Source organism: Hibiscus syriacus, unplaced genomic scaffold (assembly GCF_006381635.1).
Source record: "Hibiscus syriacus cultivar Baekdansim isolate YM2019G1 unplaced genomic scaffold, ASM638163v2 tig00110186_pilon, whole genome shotgun sequence".
NCBI lineage: Eukaryota > Viridiplantae > Streptophyta > Magnoliopsida > Malvales > Malvaceae > Hibiscus > Hibiscus syriacus.
The window spans coordinates 94,039-116,243 of NW_024062617.1; positions in this window are offsets into that span (position 1 = coordinate 94,039).

A 22,205-nucleotide genomic window follows, 5' to 3' on the forward strand; every position below is an offset into this window, starting at 1 on the left:
GTAAAACATCAAGGCTGAAACCAGTCATAATTACCTCCTATACTTCACCCCCTGCTTTTCTATTCAAGAGAAGATCTCTATACTTATTGCTTATAGAAAAGAAAGTTCCAAATAGAAAATTACAAACAAAAAATTTTTATTTTGGTGCTCAGGACATTGATTCCCTATATGCTGAAAATCATTTGGCCACCGTCATTTGTGGAGAGATATGAAATTAGAGTTATAACTTCTAAGAATAGAGAATGAATCAGAATGTAGGAAGTTGTAAAATTCATTCAGCCAAACAACCTCAGATGTTCGGCACAGCAGAAACATGCTAGCTACACCAAGAAAACATCGAGGCTGAAACCAGTCATAATTACCTCCTATACTTCATCTCCTTCATCTCTATACAAGAGAACATCCCTATACTTATTGCTTATAGAAAAGAAAGTTTCAAATATATTTCTCTATTAAAAAAAGCATGAATAAATTTTCTATACATTTTAGCCTTTGATTTTAGATTAATTAGTCAATTCAAATGGTCTTAGAATAGACAAACCATATTGAAATAGTAGATATTGCAAGCTAAACAACTTTACAAATTTTTTATGAAATTAAAAGAAAGTAATATCAACGATTTCTCTTGATATGCATATCCAACATGATAGGGAAAAAGGATCTTATAGGTCGATGCATGTGATAGATTCCATGTAACAACCTAACTAAATTACTAGTTCGTTGTTATGCATACTATCCTCATCATTGTTTGCTTCAACAAAAAATTCAAAAGTTCAGGTATAGTATAGACTAGAATTCCTTGTAATGAGAAAGAAGTGAAAATAGGAGAAGAATATATTTATAGCTTAAGAAAATTCACTACAGGGGCATAAACCCACACTAGGAACTAAAAGCATACCTTTAAGAAAGATGAACAGAAGGTGAATCCTTGAAAAAGAAGAACATGATATTACCATTGAAAAATACATGAGGATCAAGCCACCTGTTATTCATTTTCCAGCTAAAACAATAACTTGTGAGATCTTTTACATAATAACTAACACAAAACCAAAAAAAAAATAAAGCGGATAATTATTTTATATCAAATTTTTAGACAAGAACAAATTAGAGCATCAAGTCAGATGTAGTTAGGGTGAGACAAATATATCATTTAATACAAAATTTAAATATATTGTGTACTATCAAAAAATTTATTCAAGTCAAAAGCTATATTACTAAGAAATCATGTATTTTTGGTGCTAGGAACACAAATTTCATGTCCCTTTAAATCATTTGGCCATAATCATTTGAGGGGAGAATGAATCAGAAAGTATAAAGTTGTATATCCCAACAACCCCTCATATGTTCGGCGTAGCACAAATAGGTTGCACCAAGAAAACATTGAGGCTGAGACCAATCATAAGCACCGCATATACTTCATCACCTTCTTCTCTATTCAAGGGAATCTCTTTATATTTATAACTTACAAAAGAAATCAATATAAAAAATTCTCCATTAAAAAATACTACGGCCATGTTTAGTTTTTTTAATAACGTAGAATCTAAAAATATTAACCATCATTCTGGCGTTGTCTACGAATCCATCAAAATAGGTTTGGCAATGCTTTTGAAAAGTACTATAAGAAAATGTCTTTTAAAAGTTCTTAAAAGAAGTTGAATTTAAAATTTTAGTGTTAAATATTTTAAATATATTAACTTAAAATATAGTAAAATAAATATTTTTTTTATAATTTATTTGTAATATTTTGATATAGTATAAAAAATTCTTTAATTTTTTTAAGTATTTCACTACACAATAAGGTCCCATGTTTTTGCGTAGCTTTGAGCTACAGAGCATTCCCCCATCTGCAGTAAACATGCGAACATGTTGTGCATTTGCATCTAAGCTACCACTTACAAATCCCTGGATGTCAAAATTCAAGTGTAAAATAACCATTCTATAACCTATGAAAACTAAGATTAACGTCTATGGAGTACACTAAGCAACATTCTAACATCAGACAATTACCTGATTAGCACTGTCAAAGAAGGGCAATAGCCCTTCAGATCTTATCAACTGTATGATCTGCTCCCGTTGTTTAACTATTGGATCAACACCCATTGGGTTATGAGCACAGGGATGAAGAAGTACTACAGATCCAGCAGGTACATCACCAAGAATTTAAAACCAAAAGCAAGCAATAAAAGGGAAAACGCATATTTTGTAGTAAGACATATGGAGAATAGCCAAGTCTAAATCATGTACCGTATAAGAATGTTCTCACTCTCAATGCACCAATCAAAAGGAAATGATATATTGAAAACTGTAATTAATGAAGGCATTAATTTGTTTCCCCATCGTGAAAACTTTCAAATGGTTTCCCCGTGATGGCAGTGGAATGTATATAGTACGCTGGCAAACAAAAGATGGGAAAAAGAAGTATTCAATGCTCCTCAAATAATAACAACTCACTAGAACACAAATTAGAAACATAAGAAGGTTGTGCATTATTAATTGCTTTGCTAAAAGCTCAACACCAACCCTCAAGGAACCAGTACCAGACAAGCACTGATCATTAGCCACTATGTTCTCATGAATAGCTATCAAGTAATACTTATTTAATAATTGTTTCAAATGTAATTTCTTACCTTGGTATCTCCGGATTGAATTTTGATATATATCCAAAGCAGTTGATAGCAACGAACCACTGATCATCAGAACTTGTGAATACTTGCGTAATGAGAGGCTTACCAGGGAGTCCTTCCTTCTCGTATCCCCGACGACAAGGTATGGCGCTTATGAAGGTATACAATAGTTTCAGGCTCTCCAATCCACAATCTATATAAAATCAGGAGAGTAAGTCATCATCATAGATCACACAAAGGTGTTATCTGAACTCACATATTCTATGGTTTAGGGAGATTAAAAGAGATTATACAGTTTTCTTTTGGAAACTATTTTCCTTGTTCGCTCCACACATCCATATTATGAACACACAATCAGGATTTCCAGGTTTGAGGTGGAAAATATGTGATTGGCTGATTGAGTAAGCCATTAGAAAAGAATGAAAATGCAAACCAAAAAAATAAAAAAAATCATGAAATAGATAATTTGTGAAAATTCACAAGGGCCAAAACCTACATTAGGAACCAAAAGCATCACGAACTAAATGAAAATCTACAAATCATAACTATCTGCTTGATTTATTTACATCAAAAAGTTAGGAAAACCTAGAATTTTACACTGTAATACTCGAGGTATCCATGAATCAACAGAAAAAAACAATTAAACATGAAGATAACTCCAGCAATTCAAGAAAGACGCCCAAAAAATTAAACCCCATCCTCTGTATACCCCTCACAAAATTATGAGGAGAAGAAGAAAAAAATAATAATAACATACCTTGAATCTTCAAAAGAGCAGAAGGTGAATCCTTCGACAAGAAGAAGAAAGAAGCGGATCCCACTCCCTCCTTATTTTATCTGCCAATGGAGAGACTTTAAAAAGAAGCGGTAAACACCGACTCAAGGGCTGTTTTGGTCCTGCTGTAAGTGTAACGGCTCTTTTTATTGCTAATTATTATTATTATTATTGTTCTTTTATTGTTTCATTTATTTTTATTTTTTACTATTAATTTTACTTTTTAAATCTTAATGTTTTTCGAAGATTATAATTTGACTTTTTAAACATATAACATATATTTACTTTTGACACATAATATGTTATGTTATCACTTTGGCCCCATAGTATATCACATCATTATCTTTGAAACATGACATGTCATTTCATCACTTTGGACACATGATACGTCATCACTTTAGACACATGATATGTGCTACATTAATATTTTAGACACATAACATATTCCATGTCATCACTTTGAATACTTGGCATATACCAGGGACGGAGTTAAGACCTTATTTAACTAAAACTTAAACTAAAAAGACCTAAAATGTCATTATACTAAAAGTTTTAAGAAATACAGCTTCTTTCGGTCTTTATATAGCTTTGTCCCTAACATATACCACCTCATCACTTTAAACACATATAACTATTTCTATCCAACCAAAACTATTTCAGCATTAAAGATTAAAATAATTCTTTAAGTCTTTGAACACATGTGACATATCATATTAGCGATAAACATTGACCATTAGTCACCAAATTTGTTTACCTAATCAAAATTATTTTATCACAACATTAAAAATCAAAATAATTTTTTAATCAAATGTTAGTGGTTTTTTAACATTATATCTTTACTTCATATAGAAAAGAAACCAATCATAAAGAGAACATCTCTATACTTATTGCTTATAGAAAAGAAAGTTTCAAATAGGATATTACAAAGAAAAAAATATTCTTTTGGTGCTCGGAACACCAACTCCCCTATCTATTGAAAATCATTTGGCCACCATGTTTAGTTTTTTAATAACGTAGAATCTAAAAATATTAACCATCATTCTGGCTTTGTCTACGAATCCATCAAAATAGGTTTGGCAATGCTTTTGAAAAGTACTTTTAAGAAAATGTCTTTTAAAAGTTCTTAAAAGAAGTTGAGTTTAAAATTTTAGTGTTAAATATTTTAAATATATTAACTTAAAATATAGTAAAATAACTATTTTTTGTAATTTTTTTGTAATATTTTGATTATAGTATAAAAATTTCTTAAATTTTTTAAGTATTTCACTTCACAATAAGGTTCCATGTTTTTTGCGTAGCTTTGAGCTACAAAGCATTCCCCCCATCTGCTGTAAACATGCGAACATGTTGTGCATTTGCATCTAAGTTACCTCTTACAAATCCCTGGATGTCAAAATTCAAGTGTAAAATAACCATTCTATAACCTATGAAAACTATAAGATTAACGTCTATGGAGTACACTAAGCAACATTCTAACATCAGACAATTACCTGATTAGCACTGTCAAAGAAGGGCAATAGCCCTTCAGATCTTATCAACTGTATGATCTGCTCCCATTGTTTAACAGTTGGATCAACACCCATTGGGTTATGAGAACAGGCATGAAGAAGCACTACAGCTCCATCAGGTACATCACCAAGAATTTAAAACCAAAAGCAAGCAATAAAAGGGAAAACGCATATTTTGTAGTAAGACATATGGAGAATAGCCAACTCTAAATCATGTACCGTATAAGCATGTTCTCACTCTCAATGCACCAATCAAAAGGAAATGATATATTGAAAACTGTAATTACTGAAGGCATTAATTTATTTGCCCATCGTGAAAACTTTCAAATGGTTTCCCCGTGATGGCAGTGGAATGTATATAGTACGCTGGCAAACAAAAGATGGTAAAAAGAAGCATCCAATGCTCCTCAAATAATAACAACTCATTAGAACACAAATTAGAAACAGAAGAAGGTTGTGCACTATTAATTGCTTTGCTAAAATCTCAAGGAACCAGTACCAGACAAGCACTGATCATTAGCCACTATGTTCTCATGAATAGCTATCAAGAAATACCTATTTAATAATTGTTTCAAATGTAATTTCTTACCTTGGTATCTCCAGATTGAATTTTGATATATATCCAAAGCAGTTGATAGCAACAAACCACTGATCATCAGAACTTGTGAATGCTTGAGTAATGAAAGGCTCACCAGGGAGTCCTTCCTTCTCGTATCCTTGACGACAACGTATGGCGCATATGAAGGTATACAATAGTTTCAGGCTCTCCAATCCACAATCTGTATAAAATCAGGAGAGTAAGTCATCATCATAGATCTCACAAAGGTGTTATCTGAACTCACATATTCTATGGCTTAGGGAGATTAAAAGAGGTTATACAGTTTGCTTCTGGAAACTATTTTCCTTGTTCGCTCCACACATCCATATTATGAACAGACAATCAGGATTTCCAGGTTTGAGGTGGAAAATATTTGATTGAGTAAGCCATTAGAAAAGAATGAAAATACAAACCTGAAAAAACAAAAATCATGAAATAGATCATTTGTGAAAATTCACCACAGGGGCCAAAACCCACATTAGGAACCAAAAGCATCACAAACTAAATAAAAATCTTCAAAGCCCAACTACATGCTTGATTTATCTTCATCAAAAAGTTAGGAAACCCTAGAATCTAACACTGTAATACTCGAGGTATCCATGAATCAAATATCAAATCAACAGAAAAAAAACAATTAAACATGAAGATAACTTCAGCAATTCAAGAAAGACGCCCAAAAAATTAAACTCCATCCTCTGTATACCACTCACGAAATAGGTTTGGCAATGCTTTTGAAAAGTACTATAAGAAAATGTCTTTTAAAAGTTCTTAAAAGAAGTTGAGTTTAAAATTTTAGTGTTAAATATTTTAAATATATTAACTTAAAATATAGTAAAATAACTATTTTTTATAATTTATTTGTAATATTTTGATATAGTATAAAATTTTCTTAAATTTTTTTAAGTATTTCACTTCACAATAAGGTCCCATGTTTTTTGCGTAGCTTTGAGCTACAAAGCATTCCCCCCATCTGCAGTAAACATGCGAACATGTTGTGCATTTGCATCTAAGCTGCCACTTACAAATCCCTGGATGTCAAAATTCAAGTGTAAAATAACCATTCTATAACCTATGAAAACTATAAGATTAACATCTATGGAGTACACTAAGCAACATTCTAACATCAGACAATTACCTGACTAGCTCTGTCAAAGAAGGGCAATAACCCTTCAGATCTTATCAACTGTATGATCTGCTCCCGTTGTTTAAAAGTTGGATCAACACCTGACAAATAAAAAAATGGGCAAAAGAAGCATCCAATGCTCCTCAAATAATAACAACTCACTAGAACACAAATTAGAAACAGAAGAAGATTGTGCACTATTACTTGCTTTGCTAAAAGCTCAGCTCCAACCCTCAAGGAACCAGTACCAGACAAGCACTGATCATTAGCCACTTTGTTCTCTTGAATAGCTATCAAGTAATACCTATTTAATAATTGTTTCAAATGTAAGTTCTTACCTTGGTATCTCCGGATTGAATTTTGATATATATCCAAAGCAGTTGATAGCAACTAACCACTGATCATCAGAACTTGTGAATACTTGAGTAATGAGAGGCTCACCATGGAGTCCTTCCTTCTCGTGTCCCTGACGACAAGGTATGGCGCGTATGAAGGTATACAATAGTTTCAAGCTCTCCAATCCACAATCTATATACAATCAGGAGAGTAAGTCATCATCATAGATCACACAAACGTGTTATCTGAACTCACATATTCTATGGTTTAGGGAGATTAAAAGAGGTTATACAGTTTGCTTTTGGAAACTATTTTCCTTGTTTGCTCCACACATCCATATTATGAACACACAATCAGGATTTCCAGGTTTGAAGTGGAAAATATTTGATTGAGTAAGCCACTAGAAAAGAATGAAAATACAAACCTGAAAAAACAAAAATCATGAAATAGATCATTTGTGAAAATTCACCACAGGGGCCAAAACCCACATTAGGAACCAAAAGCATCACAAACTAAATGAAAATCTTCAAAGCCCAACTACATGCTTGATTTATCTTCATCAAAAAGTTAGGAAAACCTAGAATCTAACACTGTAATACTCGAGGTATCCATGAATCAAATATCAAATCAACAGAAAAAAAAAATTAAACATGAAGATAACTTCATCAATTCAAGAAAGACACCCAAAAACCTAAACCCCATCCTCTGTATACCACTAACGAAAATTATGAGGAGAAAACAAAAAAACAATAATAACATACTTTGAATCTTCTAAAGAGCAGAAGGGGAATCCTTCATCAACAAGAAGAAAGAAGCGGATCCCATTCCCTCCTTATTTTTTCTGCCAATGGAGACTTTATAAAGAAGCGGCAAACGCCGACTCAAGGGCTGTTTTGGTCCAGCTGTAAGTGTAACGGCTCTTTTTACTGTTAATTTTATTATTATTATTGTTCATTTATTGTTTCATTTATTATTATTATTATTATTATTATTATTATTACTATTAATTTGACTTTTTAAATCTTAATGTTTTTCGGTTAAAAGCTTATTAAGATTATAATTTGTTCAAATTTTAACTTAGATTTATTTCTGCGAGATATAAGTGTATTTGCATAGTTTATATATTAATTGTTCAATAGTAATTAATAATGTACTATTATTTCAAGTATTTTTTTAATTCATAATATAATAAGTTGAATTGTACGAATAAGTTATATTAGTAATTAAAAGGATGATTGTTGTTCTTAGAGGTTTCGGGTTCGAGCATATTGTATGTCAGGATATTTGAGCGTTTATTGTCAAATAAGTTGGGAGTTTTTTGAATAAATATTACCTCGTAATCACCTTTAGATTAATCATATATATATATGAGAAAGAAAATAAAATACTAAGATTAACAGTAGAAAATGAAAATATATTCACTGAAAAAAAAACAAAGAGTTAATATCAACTTTTGATTTTCCCTCATCCAATGATCCTAAAAAGTGTAAACCTAAAAAATTTACACTAGGTTTGGATCCTAACTAACTATATATATATATAAACGGAGGACTTTGGCCTGCTTAACGTGTTAAGTCAACAGGAATTAATGAGGCCAGTCAATGACAAAAATGTTGGTCAAAGGGTCTCATTAAAATTTTTTTTAAGTTAAAGGGTCAAGTTGAAATAATAATAATATGATGACCAAATTATTTTTTTTAAAAAATAATGTGACTTCGCGTACCATTTTACCTATTTTATTTTATTTTAATAGTCCAATGTTTTGAAATATAAATGTAATCGTATGAAAATAAAACATGAGACTAACGAGGAGGGTGCATGAATTTCATGTGGAAAAGGCACTAATTAAAGTAAGACGAAATTGCCAACCTACTTCCACGAAGGAATTTGTTGCAACCCACTCAGTTCGTTGAAAGTCAACAGATATTCCTTTTAAACAAATAGGGTAAACTGCAAATTTAGTGCCCTAGCTATTACTTTTATTCTGTTTTGTTCATCTAACTACTTTTTGTTTCATAATCATAGCTAACGTTCTGTTTTGGTTTCATTTCGGTCACCCATCATTAAAATATTAAAAGTGATGTTAAGATAATGTCATGTCATCATTTAAAAAGAATAAAAAAGTCATGTTAGTAGTTATGTTAATTTTTTTAACAATATGTGATCAAACCGAAACCAAACTTAAAAAGTTATGTATGGTTTAAGAAAATAGTTAGGTGACCAAAATGGAACAAAAGTAATAATTGAGTACTAAACATGTAGTTTACCTGAAATAAACCAATAAATTTAGGGTAAACTATATATTTAGTAACTAAACTATCAATTTTAACCCATTTTAGTAACTAAACTTTCAATTTTTCAAAACCATACCTTACGTTTAATTTTTATTTTAGTTTAATACCATGTTGTTAAAAACTTAATACGTTTAGTACCTAAACTATCAGTTTTGTTCCATTTTAATACCTTAACTTTCAATTTTTTTCAAAACTTAATGTAAAATTTTGGATGGGTATTAAAATAAAATAAAAACTAAAATTTTTAACAATGTGGTACTAAAATAAAACAAACGACTAAACTTTAAGATATGATTTTGATTTTTTTGTTGAAAATTTAGGTTCTAAAATAAATTAAAAATAATAGTTTAGATGCTAAATACGTAATTTACCAATAATTTTTGTCACACTCCAATATGGGGATTTTAGTTTAAAAATAATGGAAATGATAGTGAAGGAAGCTTGAAGATCATTGTAAAATAATGTATGTCGGCCACTTGTTTTGGTAGTAGCAATTATCATGGCCACTTGTTAATAACATTATTGTATGTAGACCCTGAGCCAACCACTCTTCAATTATTAAAGAGATGAAGAGTGTGTGTAATAATACTATTATCTTTAGCTTATAGTTGCCACTGATTTTATTTTTTTATTATAATTGTTTACGGTCATATTTTATTTCAAAATAAAGTTGAATGTTGGAAAGAGCTGGGGGTTTTTAGTCTTTTGCTTAGGTTTGGTGCATCGTGAACCAAATAAAACAGATGCTTAAAATCAAGGGATATTCGTTTTCCTAGTGGTGATAACGAGAGTTTGGCACCTATTTTACCTCTCCTCATTCAATTTCTGCAGCAGAAGTATATGCTAGTCTTGAAAATCAGTTTCAACATGACATGCAGCTTCAACATGATGCTCCTCTCCAAACCTTTACCGTCGAACAGACTAAGGACGCATTTGATGTAGCAAGAAACATCATCGAGCTTCTTTTAATTGTGTTATCCATATCACCACAACAAGATACTCTTAAGGATTATTTGACAACCACGCTTGTCCAACAATGTCGACAGTCCTAATCCACTGTTCTCATAATCATCGATACTGTTGGAGAAAATGAGGCCCTGTTTTTTGAAGCTTTGAATGTGAACGATGAGATCCAGAAAGCTCTCTCAAAGTATGAAGAATTGAAGATACCCAAGAATGGTAAATTAACAGAAGCTGCGGCAAAGCAGAGATTGATCGAAGTTCGGATTTGGGATGAGCAACATGAGGTCGTTCGAGCGATGTATTTTGGGTCCCGGGTGATGACCGAAAATGATGGACGATGCGGTGGTCACGGCGATCGGTGATGGGCTGGTAGTGAATGCCGTGAAGACAAGATGTGTGATTCACTAGAGTTAGCAAATGGAGATAGAAGCGATAATGTCTCTTAGACCTCCATGGTGGATTCTTTATCAAGCTTGGATATCTATCCTGATGATGTGGTGGGAATAATAGGTTAGAAGCATTTCTGGAAAAGAAAGCAATTATCAATCATACATATGGAGTTGATACGTGGGAGAAGGAAAAGCATTCTAATGGATTTTATTAAAACTACGTAGTTTAGAGGTGTATGGAAAAGGAGGGGCAAATCATGGCTTTAGTTCTCCATTGTTGGTAAGATTCTGACTTTGTCCTCCAGTCTTAGTATAATTTCAACCAAACTTTGATAGTTTAGATTAATTCGTTTTAGCCCTGATTTTAGTAATTAATTATTTTGGTGGTACCATTAGTTTACAATTTTACCAATTGAATCCCCAAATTATTATTTAGATTCTAATAAATTAATTTTCATGGCGAGGGAAATTATTTGGATACGAGTTAATAATTTTGATGGCCTGGATCGTGAGGAAATTATTGGAAGTTGAATTAAAGATTGAGGGCATTCGAATGGAATTTAAAAGGTCGATCAATATGACATGAAAATCGAGGTAATACTTTACTACCTCTTTATGCTTTATGGAACATGTTGATATTGGTAAATGCATGAATAAGATAACGTTGGTCACTTTTGTGGAGTTGAATAATTTATTCACTCGATATGAATGTGGTAGAAATTCTGTAATTGAATACGGATCGAATGACTAATATAAGAGATTGAGGAATTGTTAGAATTAAATTACAAGTTTGTGATAAGTGATAAAGAAATCAGCCCTGGATTTGTAACTTATATTTTATATCATCAAATGTTAAATGTTAAAGGTACTTATATGAGAAATTATGAGAATATTTCGATTATGTAAAATTACGAAATTACCCTTATGTTGGAAAATGACAAGAATTGTCCCTGGAAGTGGATTAGTAAATCTGAAAAGACATATTGATCTGATAAATTTATTGATGTGCATAAGAAATGTTAGTTTTACTTGGAAATTATGGAAAACCGGTTTTTAACCTCAATAGGGATTTTGCAATATACTAGAAGTCTGTTAAAGAGTCATTTCAAGATCAGAGAATGTTCGAGGAAACAACAAACCATAGGATCTTTAAATTATAAGTATGCTCGTTAAGAGTTAATACCGAAATCATCTGGTTAAGAAATTACGAAAATACCCTTGAAAGGTAAAAATAGCTCGAGTTGACCCTGAATGAGAAAGTTCTTAGAGGATTTATACTTAACTCAATGAATTACGTATTTAATTGTTAAGATCCTGTCTTTGTACATAAAATTTCTGATAACCTATTGGTAACATCTGAGAAGACAATCGATCTGAAAATCTTCGAGTTAAGAATAAATTATTGAGGGTGCTCTTTTGTAAGAATTATTTGAAAGGTCTGGAATAAATGATAAGTTGGAATTAAATAATAAGACAGAATTGAAGGAAAGAATTGAAATACACCGGATCTGTAAAATAACCAGAATACCCCTATAATGAAAAAGACTCAAGAATATTACCAAGCTCAGGAATGATTGGATATCCTCGAGCTCTGAAAAGAATGGAAAAAACTAGGCACCAGAATGACCAAAATACCCTTATGACATAAAATTAGTAGAAGTGTTGGATTAATTAAGGAATCCAAATAAACATGGATATGGTACTGCTCTTAAAAGTTATGGATCACATATTAAGCCGAGCAATCAATGCTAGTGTATATGTCAGTACCTGAAATGTATAGATGTTACTTGAATGCGTGTTCGTCTTCTCAAGTGTGGTTCAATGATAATTTTGAAAGTACTTAGCTCAACTCAACTCTAGGTCGCATTCGATAATAAGAAATGAATATTTGTTAGACAAATCAACCACGAAGACCAAATTAAATTAAACGGAAGTACAATAAATATATGAAATTCAGAAACGTCTGGATTATCTGGAAAGCTCTGAAGTAATCGGGATAGACTTGACTGATAAACAAACTGAGTAACCTCAATGACTGAGGATTAAATAGGTGATTTGATGAGTTTGGGAACACTGTTGAACTTACATGATGAATTATCCTTATGGGTCATAAAACATGAATCAAGTACGTATGTATTTCCTGATATCGTTGAAATATGGAAATGAAATAAAGACTATTGGAAGATCTATTCAGCGATGATTACGAAGATGATTTATGGACAAGAATTTTGGTATTAAAGAGTAAATACTCTGAAAAGGCAGTAAATTGACGGGTCAACATCCATTAGTTCAGAGAGCTTGTTCAGTTCGAATTGTTCGATAAACAGATCGATTGACATGGATTGTAAATGTCTTGAAGCTTCGTTTCTCCTTTATTAGCTCAAATCACTCTGGGCATTCCGGAACGCTTTCCTGATGCACATGAATCATAGTGGAATTCTAAAGTATCAACTTTAAATGTCTGATTAGATCGGTTAATAATCGATTCTCTCCAATAGGACCTTGTTCTTAGAATCTGATCAAATTGCATGAGCTTCATGTTATCCTTACCGATAATTACAAAATGCCTCTGAAAAATACTTGGATCCTCTAGTGTGTTCCCTAATTATTACTGAACTATTTTATTGGTTTTAATATGAGGTACACTGAGTTCTTTGGTTACTATTTTATTGATGCACCAATTTAATGTGATGATTTATGGAATTTGTGTCAGGGTGCAATTGAACTTTTGGATTGAATTACAATAGTATAGCTCTGATCAAGCTAATAAACAGAATGGGCCTAATGTGACTCTTGGGGCCCCAAGATACATTAGGTTGGCTTCTCTTGCTGTGTGCTTAGGGTAAGCTATATGGACTTGGACTTACGGGATTAAGGATACAAGCTCTAAAGCTTATCTTAGGTTGGCTTTCTTTTTGCTGTATGCTTAGAGTAAGCTATATGGAAAATAGTTTTGGAAATTATTACTGATGGTGTACAAGAAAAGAGTTTAAACTATGATTTTCAAAAGTTAAACTCTTTTATGAATTTATGAGATTTACTGGACTATGATTTGTTTATTGTACCTATTATGATTTTATTGTATTGTTGGAACACACTAGACATCCTATTCGATATCCTAAAAATGTGATAGTATGAATGCTTCCTATGAACTGAGATATTCATGGATTCTATTCGATGAACTACCAGTGGAACCTCAGATTATTCTGAAAATTTGTATACGTCTGATTCAATAAGAAAATTATGACTTTCCATTTATCTGCATGTCCTTTAGAATCATCAGGTAGTTCTGTATTACTGAGCTTTTCGAAGCTCACTCTATTACTCATCATTGCAGGTTAAAAGAATTGTATCAGTGCAGTTATCGATATCAATAAGGGAGTTCTTCCGGCGTTGCTTACAGAGTATGATACATATGATTAGGGGGCATGTAATTGTATTTTGTTTTATATACGAGTATGAAAACATGTTTTATTTCCGAACAATGATAAATCAATTTGTTAGTTACATGTTTTAATAAAAGTTTTAAATTTTTTGAGATTTTTACAGTGGGTCACTCCGGTGGCCCTAATGTGACACTCCAGATCGGAACGGGTTATCCGCATCGGTTTGAGGGGGTTACATTTAGTGGTATCAGAGCTATGGTTTGAGTCAAAATTTTCAAGATAGATCGGCCGGTCGAATTTCAAAAAGATGTCTAATCAATACATGCCCCTAGGCTGCAATCGTTCCTCTCTGAGGCGGAACTCCAAGGTTGAGCCCTTATCTATAACGAGTAAACCGAAGTTTTTATCCGTTAATGTTATACTTGTAAAAAAAAGAAAAATGAAATATCAACAACATCTGTCAAAATGATGTAAAGTACCACACAAGCCATGTGAGAGTTATTCATCTGAGAAATTTTGACCCGACTCTGGAAATGAAATTGGGGTATGCTACTCCTCTATGAGCCTATTATTGTGACCAAGACTGAATTGATTCTTCAAGGAAATTTTCATTCGGATTCTTTTATTGAAATGAGTAAAAGTTCTTATAAGAATGTATCCTCAGCTGGTTAAGGATTAGCAAAGAACTCGTATTTTTGTAAAAGCTATTTGAAGATATGAAATAACTGATGAAAGACTCATTTCTGCATTTATGTGACATGAATGAATTTCGAGGACGAAATCCTTTTAGGGGAGAATTGTCACACTCCAATATGGGGTTAGATTTATTTTAGTTTAAAAATAATGGAAATGATAGTGAAGGAAGCTTGAAGATCATTGTAAAATAATATATGTCGGCCACCTGGTTTGGTAGTAGCAATTATCATGGCCACTTGTTAATAACATTATTGTATGTAGACCCTGAGCCAACCACTCTTCAATTATTAAAGAGATGAAGAGTGTGTAATAATACTATTATCTTTAGCTTATAGTTGCCACTGATTTTATTTTTTTATTATAATTGTTTACGGTCATATTTTATTTCAAAATAAAGTTGAATGTTGGAAAGAGCTGGGGGTTTTCAGTCTTTTGCTTAGGTTCGGTGCATCGTGAACCAAATAAAACAGATGCTTAAAATCAAGGGATATTCGTTTTCCTGGTGGTGATAACGAGAGTTTGGCACCTATTTTACCTCTCCTCATTCAATTTCTGCGGCAGAAGTATATGCTAGTCTTGAAAATCAGTTTCAACATGACATGCAACTTCAACATGATGCTCCTCTCCAAACCTTTACCGTCGAACAGACTAAGAACGCATTTGATGTAGTAAGAAACATCATCGAGCTTCTTTTAATTGTGTTATCCATATCACCACAACAAGATACTCTTAAGGATTATTTGACAACCACGCTTGTCCAACAATGTCGACAGTCCTAATCCACTGTTCTCATAATCATCGATACTGCTGGAGAAAATGAGGCCCTGCTTTTTCGAAGCTTTGAATGTGAACGATGAGATCCAGAAAGCTCTCTCAAAGTATGAAGAATTGAAGATACCAAAGAATGGTAAATTAACAGAAGCTGCGGCAAAGCAGAGATTGATCGAAGTTCGGATTTGGGATGAGCAACATGAGGCCGTTCGAGCGATGTATTTTGGGTCCCGAGTGATGACCGAAAATAATGGACGATGCGGTGGTCACGGCGATCGGTGATGGGCTGGTAGTGAATGCCGTGAAGACAAGATGTATGGTTCACTAGAGTTAGCAAATGGAGATAGAAGCGATAATGTCTCTTAGACCTCCATGGTGGATTCTTTATCAAGCTTGGATATCTATCCTGATGATGTGGTGGGAATAATAGGTTAGAAGCATTTCTGGAAAAGAAAGCAATTATCAATCATACATATGGAGTTGATACGTGGGAGAAGGAAAATCATTCTAATGGATTTTATTAAAACTACGTAGTTTAGAGGTGTATGGAAAAGGAGGGGCAAATCATGGCTTTAGTTCTCCATTGTTGGTAAGATTCTGACTTTGTCCTCCAGTCTTAGTATAATTTCAACCAAACTTTGATAGTTTAGATTAATTCGTTTTAGCCCTGATTTTAGTAATTAATTATTTTGGTGGTACCATTAGTTTACAATTTTACCAATTGAATCCCCAAATTATTATTTAGATTCTAATAAATTAATTTTCATGGCGAGGGAAATTATTTGGATACGAGTTAATAATTTTGATGGCCTGGATCGTGAGGAAATTATTGGAAGTTGAATTAAAGATCGAGGGCATTCGAATGGAATTTAAATGGTCGATCAATATGACATGAAAATCAAGGTAATACTTTACTACCTCTTTATGCTTTATGGAACATGTTGATATTGGTAAATGCATGAATAAGATAACGTTGGTCACTTTTGTGGAGTTGAATAATTTATTCACTCGATATGAATGTGGTAGAAATTCTGTAACTGAATACGGATCGAATGACTAATATAAGAGATTGAGGAATTGTTAGAATTAAATTACAAATTTGTGATAAGTGATAAAGAAATCAGCCTTGGATTTGTAACTTATATTTTATATCATCAAAGGTTAAATGTTAAAGGTACTTATATGAGAAATTATGAGAATATTTCGATTAGGTAAAATTACGAAATTACCCTTATGTTGGAAAATGACAAGAATTGTCCCTGGAAGTGGATTAGTAAATCTGAAAAGACATATTGATCTGATAAAGTTATTGATGAGCATAAGAAATGTTAGTTTTACTTGGAAATTATGGAAAACCGATTTTTAACCTCAATAGGGATTTTGCAAGATACTAGAAGTCTATTAAGGAATCATTTCAAGATCAGAGAATGTTCGAGGAAACAACTAACCATAGGATCTTTAAATTATAAGTATGCTCGTTAAGAGTTAATACCGAAATCATCTGGTTAAGAAATTGTGAAAATGCCCTTGAAAGGTAAAAATAGCTCGAGTTGACCCTGAATGAGAAAGTTCTTGGAGGATTTATACTTAACTCAATGAATTACGTATTTAATTGTTAAGATCCTGTCTTTGTACATAAAATTTCTGATAACCTATTGGTAACATCTGAGAAGACAATCGATCTGAAAATCTTCGAGTTAAGAATAAATTATTGAGGGTGCTCTTTTGTAAGAATAATTTGAAAGGGCTGGAATAAATGATAAGTTGGAATTAAATAATAAGACAGAATTGAAGGAAATAATTGAAATACACCGGATCTGTAAAATGACTAGAATACCCCTGTAATGAAAAAGACTCAAGAATATTACCAAGCTCAGGAATGATTGGATATCCTCGAGCTCTGAAAAGAATGGAATAAAACTGGGCACCAGAATGACCAAAATACCCTTATGACCTAAAATTAGTAGAAGTGTTGGATTAATTAAGGAATCCAAATAAACATGGATATGGTACTACTCTTAAAAGTTATGGATCACATATTAAGCCGAGCAATCAATGCTAGTGTATATGTCAGTACCTGAAATGTATAGATGTTACTTGAATGCGTGTTCGTCTTCTCAAGTGTGGTTCAATGATAATTTTGAAAGTACTCAGCTCAACTCAACTCTAGGTCGCATTCGATAATAAGAAATGAATATTTGTTAGACAAATCAACCACGAAGACCAAATTAAATTAAACGGAAGTACAATATATATATGAAATTCAGAAACGTCTGGATTATCTGGAAAACTCTGAAGTAATCGGGATAGACTTGACCGATAAACGAACTGAGTAACCTCAATGACTGAGGATTAAATAGGTGATTTGATGAGTTTGGGAACACTTTTGAACTTACATGATGAATTATCCTTATGGGTCATAAAACATGAATCAAGTACGTATGTATTTCCTGATATCGTTGAAATATGGAAATGAAATAAAGACTATTGGAAGATCTATTCAGCGATGATTACGAAGATGATTTATGGACAAGAATTTTGGTATTAAAGAGTAAATACTCTGAAAAGGCAGTAAATTGATGGGTCAACATGCATTAGTTCAGAGAGCTTGTTCAGTTCGAATTGTTCGATAAACCGATCGATTAACATGGATTGTAAATGTCTTGAAGCTTCGTTTCTCCTTTATTAGCTCAAATCTCTCTGGGCATTCCGGAACGCTTTCCTGATGCACATGAATCATAGTGAAATTCTAAAGTATCAACTTTAAATGTCTGATTAGATCGGTTAATAATCGATTCTCTCCAATAGGACCTTGTTCTTAGAATCTGATCAAATTGCACGAGCTTCATGTTATCCTTACCGATAATTACAAAATGCCTCTGAAAAATACTTGGATCCTCTAGTGTGTTCCCTAATTATTACTGAACTGTTTTATTGGTTTTAATATAAGGTACACTGAGTTCTTTGGTTACTGTTTTATTGATGCACCAATTTAATGTGATGATTTATGGAATTTGTGTCAGGGTGCAATTGAACTTTTGGATTGAATTACAATAGTATAGCTCTGATCAAGCTAATAAACAGAATGGGCCTAATGTGACTCTTGGGGCCCCAAGATACATTAGGTTGGCTTCTCTTGCTGTGTGCTTAGGGTAAGCTATATGGACTTGGACTTACGGGCTTAAGGATACAAGCTCTAAAGCTTATCCTTAGGTTGGCTTTCTTTTTGCTGTGTGCTTAGAGTAAGCTATATGGAAAATAGTTTAGGAAATTATTACTGATGGTGTACAAGAAAAGAGTTTAAACTATGATTTTCAAAAGTTAAACTCTTTTATGAATTTATGAGATTTACTGGACTATGATTTGTTTATTGTACATATTATGATTTTATTGTATTGTTGGAACACACTAGACATCCTATTCGATATCCTAAAAACGTGATACTATGAATGCTTCCTATGAACTGAGATATTCATGGATTCTATTCGATGAACTACCAGTGGAACCTCAGATTATTCTGAAAATTTGTATACGTCTGATTCAATAAGAAAATTATGACTTTCCATTTATCTGCATGTCCTTTAGCATCATCAGGTAGTTCTGTATTACTGAGCTTTCCGAAGCTCACTCTATTACTCATCATTGCAGGTTAAAAGAATTGTATCAGTTCAGTTATCGATATCAATAAGGGAGTTCTTCCGGCGTTACTTACAGAGTATGGTACATGTTATTAGGGGGCATGTAATTGTATTTTGTTTTATATACGAGTATGAAAACATGTTTTATTTCCGAACAATGATAAATCAATTTGTTAGTTACATGTTTAATAAAAGTTTTAAATTTTCTGAGATTTTTACAGTGGGTCACTCCGGTGGCCCTAATGTGACACTCCAGATCGGATCGGGTTATCCGTATCGGTTTGAGGGGGTTACAATTTTACTAACAAATTATAATAAAGAGTTTTTGAACTAATATTATTTTATATTCACATCATATTTATCAAAAAGAAATATATTCATGATTCTAACAGTAAAATAATAATTAATATGTATCTACTAGCAAGTATAATTGGTTTGTTGGTCAAAATATTCATCTTTGTTCCCTCATATTTCCTTCTATCGTTAGCAGGGACGAAGTCACCATATGTTCCGGGGGCATTGCCACCCCCAATTTATTTATTATTAAAAAATTATATGGTAAAATGTTAAATTAGGGCTCTATATTTTAGTTTATTTTGATTTTGTCTCCTCGTTTTTCATGGTCAATTATATTTTGTCTCCTCCCCATTTTCTATGATTAATTATATTTACTCTCCTTAAATTAAAATCTTGGCTCCGTCTAGAAGCACTCATCTTCTTTCTCGTAAAATCCTCTTTTCTTTTAATCTGAATAGAATTAAATTTAAAATTTAATGATAATTTTGGTTTTTAATAGTTTAAAAGTTTATAAAATTAAGTTTTAATTTTAAAATATTAAAATTAAAAATGAATTAATTTTATTATCTAATTTCAATTTCGTCCCTAATCTCAATAAGGGAAATTATTGTGAAAAACAAAATAATCACGATAAATAATGGATTAAAATGTGTGTATAATTACATATATGATGAAACTTTGGCTTATTTTTTATTTATTTAACTAATAAATAATTTTATGTTGAGGGTTGAGAAAAAATTAAAAGATTTTATGAGTTAATGGTAATATTTTTTTATAATTTAGATAAAAGAATAATATCTTTTAATCAGTTACTTTCACTATATGTTTTTTTCCTAAATCAATTTAAATATATTATTTTATGATTATTAGAGATTGTGATTTAAGTTATACTTGGATCAACATGAAAGTTCGTAATGTCAATAAATACGTTCCGAACAATGATAAATCAATTTGTTAGTTATATGTTTTAATAAAAGTTTTAAATTTTCTGAGATTTTTACAGTGGGTCACTCCGGTGGCCCTAATGTGACACTCCAGATCGGATCGGGTTATCCGTATCGGTTTGAGGGGGTTACAATTTTACTAACAAATTATAATAAAGAGTTTTTGAACTAATATTATTTTATATTCACATCATATTTATCAAAAAGAAATATATTCATGATTCTAACAGTAAAATAATAATTAATATGTATCTACTAGCAAGTATAATTGGTTTGTTGGTCAAAATATTCATCTTTGTTCCCTTATATTTCCTTCTATCGTTAGCAGGGACGAAGTCACCATATGTCCCGGGGGCATTGCCACCCCCAATTTATTTATTATTAAAAAATTATATGGTAAAATGTTAAATTAGGGCTCTATATTTTAGTTTATTTTGAATTTGTCTCCTCGTTTTTCATGGTCAATTATACTTTGTCTCCTCCCCATTTTCTATGATTAATTATATTTACTCTCCTTAAATTAAAATCTTGGCTCCGTCTAGAAGCGCTCATCTTCTTTCTCGTAAAATCCTCTTTTCTTTTAATCTGAATAGAATTAAATTTAAAATTTAATGATAATTTTGGTTTTTAATAGTTTAAAAGTTTATAAAATTAAGTTTTAATTTTAAAATATTAAAATTAAAAATGAATTAATTTTATTATCTAATTTCAATTTCGTCCCTAATCTCAATAAGGGAAATTATTGTGAAAAACAAAATAATCACGATAAATAATGGATTAAAATGTGTGTATAATTACATATATGATGAAACTTTGGCTTATTTTTTATTTATTTAACTAATAAATTATTTTGTGTTGAGGGTTGAGAAAAAATTAAAAGATTTTATGAGTTAATGGTAATATTTTTTTATAATTTAGATAAAAGAATTTTATCTTTTAATCAGTTACTTTCACTATATGTTTTTTTTCCTAAATCAATTTAAATATATTATTTTATGATTATTAGAGATTGTGATTTAAGTTATACTTGGATCAACATGAAAGTTCGTAATGTCAATAAATACGTTCCGAACAATGATAAATCAATTTGTTAGTTACATGTTTTAATAAAAGTTTTAAATTTTCTGAGATTTTTACAGTGGGTCACTCCGGTGGCCCTAATGTGACACTCCAGATTGGATTGAGTTATCTGTATCGGTTTGAGGGGATTACAATTTTACTAACAAATTATAATAAAGAGTTTTTGAACTAATATTATTTTATATTCACATCATATTTATCAAAAAGAAATATATTCATGATTCTAACAGTAAAATAATAATTAATATGTATCTACTAGCAAGTATAATTGGTTTGTTGGTCAAAATATTCATCTTTGTTCCCTCATATTTCCTTCTATCGTTAGCAGGGACGAAGTCACCATATGTTCCGGGGGCATTGCCACCCCCAATTTTTTTATTATTAAAAAATTATATGGTAAAATGTTAAATTAGGGCTCTATATTTTAGTTTATTTTGATTTTGTCTCCTCGTTTTTCATGGTCAATTATACTTTGTCTCCTCCTCATTTTCTATGATTAATTATATTTACTCTCCTTAAATTAAAATCTTGGCTCCGTCTAGAAGCACTCATCTTCTTTCTCGTAAAATCCTCTTTTCTTTTAATCTGAATAGAATTAAATTTAAAATTTAATGATAATTTTGGTTTTTAATAGTTTAAAAGTTTATAAAATTAAGTTTTAATTTTAAAATATTAAAATTAAAAAATTAATTTTATTATCTAATTTCAATTTCGTCCCTAATCTCAATAAGGGAAATTATTGTGAAAAACAAAATAATCACGATAAATAATGGATTAAAATGT